Source organism: Otolemur garnettii, unplaced genomic scaffold, assembly GCF_000181295.1.
Source record: "Otolemur garnettii isolate 467f Iridium unplaced genomic scaffold, OtoGar3 scaffold00012, whole genome shotgun sequence".
Lineage (NCBI taxonomy): Eukaryota > Metazoa > Chordata > Mammalia > Primates > Galagidae > Otolemur > Otolemur garnettii.
In genome coordinates, this window is record NW_003852407.1 from 19450947 (window position 1) to 19457079 (window position 6133).

Below are 6133 nucleotides of genomic sequence, written 5' to 3' on the forward strand. Positions count from 1 at the left end.
CTCCCAGGATCTCTAATAACCTTTGCCAGGCAGGTTCCCGGCAGTTTTCTCTCTTCTCCTATTGTTTTATAGGAGCCATGATCTTTAACTTTAGGGTGTTTTTATACTGGTTGGTATCACTGGTGCTGTCATGTAGGGCAGGTCTTGTAGTGACAAATTCCCTTAGTGTGTGTTTGTCTGGGAAAAGAGATTTATTTCTCCATTATTTATGAAACTTAGTTTTTTGCAGGATACAAAATTCTTTTTTTTTTTTTTTTGAGACAGAGCCTCAAGCTGTCCCCCTGGGCAGAGTGCCATGGCATAGCTCACAGCAACCTCCAACTCCTGGGCTCAAGTGAGTCTCCTGCCTCCACCTCCCAAGTTGCTGGGACCACAGGCGCCCGCCACAACGCCTGGCTATTTTTTTTTCGGTTGCAACCATCATTGTTGTTTGGCGGGCCCAGGCTGGATTCGAACCTGCCACCTTAGGTATATGTGGCTGGTGCCTTAGCCACTTGAGCCACAGGCACCGAGCCAGGATACAAAATTCTTGACTGGCAGTTCTTCTTGCTGGGAGCTCTCCTATTTAGTGAGAAGGACACATTCCTGGATGGTGCCTTTGTGTCTTTCTTTGGAAGATTGACTTGGCAGGAGAGAAGCTTTAAGAAGACTTAAAATGAGGTGCCAATCCCTTTCATTTCTGCAAATTCTGTTATCTTCTTTCTTATGTTGTCTGTCTCTTTAGTAATCTTTTCATTTTTTTCATCTCACACCCTAAAACATTTTTTTTTTTTTGGTTTCTTTGTGTGGGTTTTCAACTCTATTTTCAATTCAATTCATTTCTTTTTTGTTATCCATATTCTGAATTCCATTTCTGACATTTTGGCAATTTCCTTTTGGTCAGGTTCCATTGCTATGGGAAAGGTTCTGGACCCAAGGAAGAAAGATTATTCCAAGGCACAAAACAAAGGAAAACGGAATCCCTATTTTGTAGAAATAATGTGGTCTCTATTTCCACCTGGATGCAAGTGGGGTGAAATCAAGAAAGGAATTCCACATGTGGGTCATGGTGGATGGGGACATAAAGGATCATGGAGGGCAGCAATTGGTGGCATTTCTATTTCCTGGGAGGGACATGAATCTGACCCTGCCTGGACAGGGCAAGTTTATTTGGCGAGGTACACTTGATTCTATCATAACAGCCTCTTTAGTTTATTATGAGGAGGTAGGGTGATGGGTGTGGTGTCTCTTTGATTGCTTCTTACAGGAGGAGGGACTTTGTGGGCTGCCTGTAAAAGAATGGGAGGGGAGATTGGGAGGGGAGTGGTATTTACAGGAATTCCTTGGCTTTTTTAGTCGGAAGTGGTTGGTATCCAACAGGGCGAGGATATGAGTTGTTTTCTAGTGACTGGTTAATAAATGGAGAGATGAGGCGAAGGGTTACTGGTCTAAAACTTAGAATGTGAAAAAATAATAACATAATTAGTGGCTGTATCACATACAATATTCGGGAGTTGTCAGAGCCACTAGTAATCCCAAGAGGACATTTCCACCTAGTAGGGGAATAATGTAATACCCATTACCAAGATCTCTGCCTGTTTTTTAGAGAACTTTTATAAGGTGGCACTGTGGAAGAAGTCACAGCACCATATGAAAGGTTCTGGACCCAAGAAGGAAAGATTATTCCAAGCCGCGAAACAAAGGAAAATGGAATCCCTGTTCTGTAGAAATAATGTGGTCTTTGTTTCCACCTGGATGCAGGTGGGGTGAAATCAAGAAACGAATTCCGGCTCAGCGCCTATAGCTCAACCGGCTAAGGTGCCAGCCACGTACACCTAAGGTGGCGGGTTCGAATCCCCAGCCCGACCCGCCAAACAACAATGACGGCTGCAACCAAAAAATAGCCGGGTGTTGTGGCGGGCGCCTATGGTCCCCGTTACTTGGGAGGCGGAGGCAGGAGACTCGCTTGAGCCCAGGAGTTGGAGGTTGCTGTGAGCTGTAATGCCATGGCACTCTACCCAGGGGGATAGCTTGCGGCTCTGTCTCAAAAAAAAAAAAAGAAAGAAACGAATTCCACATGTTTGGTGGCTAAGGATTTAAAGGGTCGGGGAGGGCAGGAATTGGTGGCATTTCTATTATCTGGGAGGGACATGAGTCCCATCTTTTCTGGGCAGGGCAAGTTTATCTGGGCAGGTACAACTGATTCTATCACTATGGATCTACCTTCATCCTTTGGGGTGTCAAACTGGATTGTTTTTTCATGTTGCCAGAATTCTTTTTCTGGTTGCTTTCCATCCAATATATCTTCTCTCCACTCAGGGTAGACAGGTTTGTGTGCACCTGTTCTCCTTTGCTGGAAGCTCTCCTATTTAGTGAGAAGGACACATTCCTGGATGGTGCCTTTGTGTCCTTTGGAAGATTGACCTGGCAGGAGAGAAGCAGGTGCACTGGGGGCCTATAATACAGCTGTTCTGCTTTTTCCCTTTCCCATGTGATTGTAAGAGAACAAGGTGGTGATGGAGGATCATTGTGCAGAGTGGTGTATTTTTGCTGGGATGCTGTTGGAAGCTTGGGTGGAGGCTGTGGGAGCCCCTCTCCATAGAGATTACTCTGTGCAGATTTCCCCACAAGGGTGATAGTGGCACCTGGGTGAGGCCATTAGGCCATAGATGTGCGTTAGGGCTGCAGTGTTCACTTCCCCCAGGGCCAGGTGCAATGGCAGCACTGCTAGCAGGTCTATATTAAACTATTAAACTGCAGGGGCGGGTCATGCCACATGGCCCATGGAAGCCGTGGTGGTGGGGCCAGGTTGCAACATAGGAGTGAGTCATGGGGCTGGGATGCTGGGTGGCTGGGGCTCCCTACTTGCTGAGGTCCCACTGAGGCAACTGCCATGAGGCTTCTCAGGTGATATCAACAGCACCTACTCTGCTCAACTCCCCCATGGAGGGGGAGCATTCAGCTTCCACTCATGGGCCTTCTCTCTCTTCTCCTCCCCCAGCCTGAAAAGGGTGACAGGGAGGCAGTTGCAGCAAAGCTAGTCCCTGTGTGACCCAGGTACTCTGGACCTGAGAGCTCAGAATGGCATCAGTTGTAGTGACTTTGGAATGGAAGCCAGTGGGTCCTGCTGTGCCCGTCCTCCAGCACCACATCATTACACAGTCTCCTTGCAGCTCCATGATCAGTCTAGAGATCTGTGATGGTGGTGGGGGCCCCCTCACAGTTAGGGTTGCAGGGTCAGTGGAGGGAATGAGGAGTCCTAGGGTTCTCTCCTCCGGAATATGTGGATATCTCTCCCAGGTACCTTCCAATCTTGGCAAGTGGATCTCCCTGTCTCTCTCTCTCCCACTCTCTGCATGTCTATAGTTGCTTCTCTGATGATTTAAAATGCTCTCTCCAGGGCGGCACCTGTAGCTCAGTGAGTAGAGTGCCAGCCACATACACCCAGGCTGGGGGGTTCGAACCCAGCCCAGGCCAGCTAAACAACGACAACTGCAACAACAATAACAAAAATAGCTGGGCATTGTGGCAGGTGCCTATAGTCCCACTCAGGAGGCTGAGGCAAGAGAATCACTTAAGCCCAAGCGTTGGAGGTTGCTGTGAGCTGTGATGCCACAGCTCTCTACTGAGAGCAACATAGTGAGACTCTGTCTCAAAAACAAACAAAAAAATTCTCTCTCCAAAATGGCCCCCTGGCATCTACTTTCTACTTTCAGTTCTCTCCTTGAGAATGATGTGTATGGGCTGCTTCTAGTGCACTATCTACAAATCTTTTCCTGTTTTCTATTTCTTTAGTTTATACCCTTATTTGTTATTTTAAAATGTTTCTTTAGATGATATTTACTATTTTTTAAGTGTCTTTAGGTGGATGCATATAAATTGACTTTTCAGCCTTTCTTTTTATTCTTTCATATTTATTTAAGGCTATACATTTTCCTCAAATTGTTACTGAACCAAACTAGAGGTCCACTTACCCAGCACAGTAAAGGCATGCACAGGTGCTAAGAGTTGCAGAGGGGGAAAGAGGCATTTTTATTACAGGTTACCCTGTGAAGAGAACAAGCAGCTGATGCTTAAAACCTTACCTCCTCCTCAATGGCTTATAAGCCAAAGTTGTTAAAGGCAGAAGTACATTTCAGGTAGGCAGAATTCTTAGCCTGCCCTAAAAGGGGAGGATTTTAAAGTGGGGAGGAGGCATAGATGGATTTAGAGATTCTTTGATTAGAGGAAAGGAATGTTAAGATGGGAGTGACAGGATCCTCAGAATGATGGTCATGGTTCAATTTCTCAGTTTCCCCTTATCTGCAATTTCCATCAGCTGGGGATTTCTGAAAAACAACTCAAGAACATATATTAAAATGCCATCTTTTAATTTCCATTGGAAACAGAAACACCCCATGACTCTGGCTCCCTTTCAGGGACATGGTTCTCATGAGGTTGTCCATTCACTTCTTAAAGCTAGCCAGGTGCCTGTAACTTCCCTTGAAGGGATTCAGTGTTTTCCTTTATGTCCATGCTTGGTGGTGGTGGTGGGGAACCTGCAGGCCCCCAAGAGGGGTCCCAAGCCCTATCTCATAATCACTATCTTAGCTAAGTACCATAACTTTAAAATGTTATATTTTCATTGTGCCCAATTAAAATGTTTTCTAACTTCATTGCGCTATCTTTCTCTTTCTTTTCTTTTTGAGACAAGGTTTAGCTCTATCATCCAGGCTGGTGATTGTAACTCACTTCAGCCTTGAATTCCTAGCCTCAAATAATCTTCCCACCTCAGCCCCATGAGTAGCTAGGACTATAGGGGCAGGCCACCATGCTTGGCTGATCTATCTATCTATCTATCTATCTATCTATCTATCTATCTAATCTATCTATCTATCTCTATCTATCTAGTAAAGAATAGTTACCTACAGGGCTGCAACCATTTATGAGTAATAAAGCTGTCCTTTCCAAATTATGAAACTTGTTTTTTTAGTTAACAATAATGAACCAATAATAATAAACTCCTGAGTTCTGTAAGCCGTTTGAGCAAATTAATCAAACCCAAAGAGAGGGTTATGGAAGCCCCAAGTCAAAGCCAGTTGGTTGGGAGGTCCAGAAGCCTGATTTGTGACTGATACCTGAAGAGGTGGGGCATTCTTACAGATTGAGGTCTCAACCTGTAAGGTCTGACACTATCTCAAGGCAGATAGTATCAGAATCAAATTAGAGGACATTCAGGTGGTGTCCACTGAACAACTGATTGTTTGTTTGTTGGTGTAGAGAACTCCCTCCTTCCACGCTTGTTCATAAAAGTCTTCTGTGTGCACTGAGTATATTGCTGTTTGAACAAGAGAAAACATGGTTTGAGTGGTCCCCAAACAGCATCTTTCTCATTTTCTCAATTCATTGATTTAGATTCAGTGAGCTGATTCTAAATTAGCAAAGAAAAACTTTGTTTTTCTTCTTCTTCTTTCCTAGGAGAAAGTCCAACTTCTTAAGGTTTTCAAGGTCCTTCAAGATTTGTGATCTTCAAGGCTAGTGATCCTCTATTCTTTTCTGGATCCACTAGTGCTTCAAGGCTAGTAATCTCTCTAGCCTTTTCTGGACATTAAATTTCTAAAGGCAGAAACCACATGAACATTGTTAACTTGTAAGGTGACCAGACGTCCCGCTTTTTGCGGGACAGTCCCGATTTTTAACAATTTGTCTCATGTCCCGTGGCGTTTTTAAAAAGTCTCGATTTTTGGAAAGAATGCAGGACAAGCTAGGGAAGGGTGGGAGAACGGGAAGGGAATATACGGTTTTCAGCTGCCATGTGGCTATTTCTCCAGGATATGACTTTTATATTATTTTTGTTAATTTTATAATGTTAAACTTTAATAATAACAAATAATTGTTGAGAACTGATTATTGAGAGCTGCTTGTCAAAGTTCACATTGTTAATAAGTTGTTAGAATTCGACAAGAAATATGCCAAAGAATAAAATAATACTATACATATTTTTTAACGTATTATATTTGTAAATTGTACTTATGTTGAAATTAAAAAAAACTATATTACAATACTATTTTTGTGTTCTATGAAAATTTTTGTTGCTCCATATAGACCAAATTTTTAATTAAGAACAACCCCCCCGCCCCAGCACCTGTGGCTCAAGTGGCTAAGGCGCCAGCCA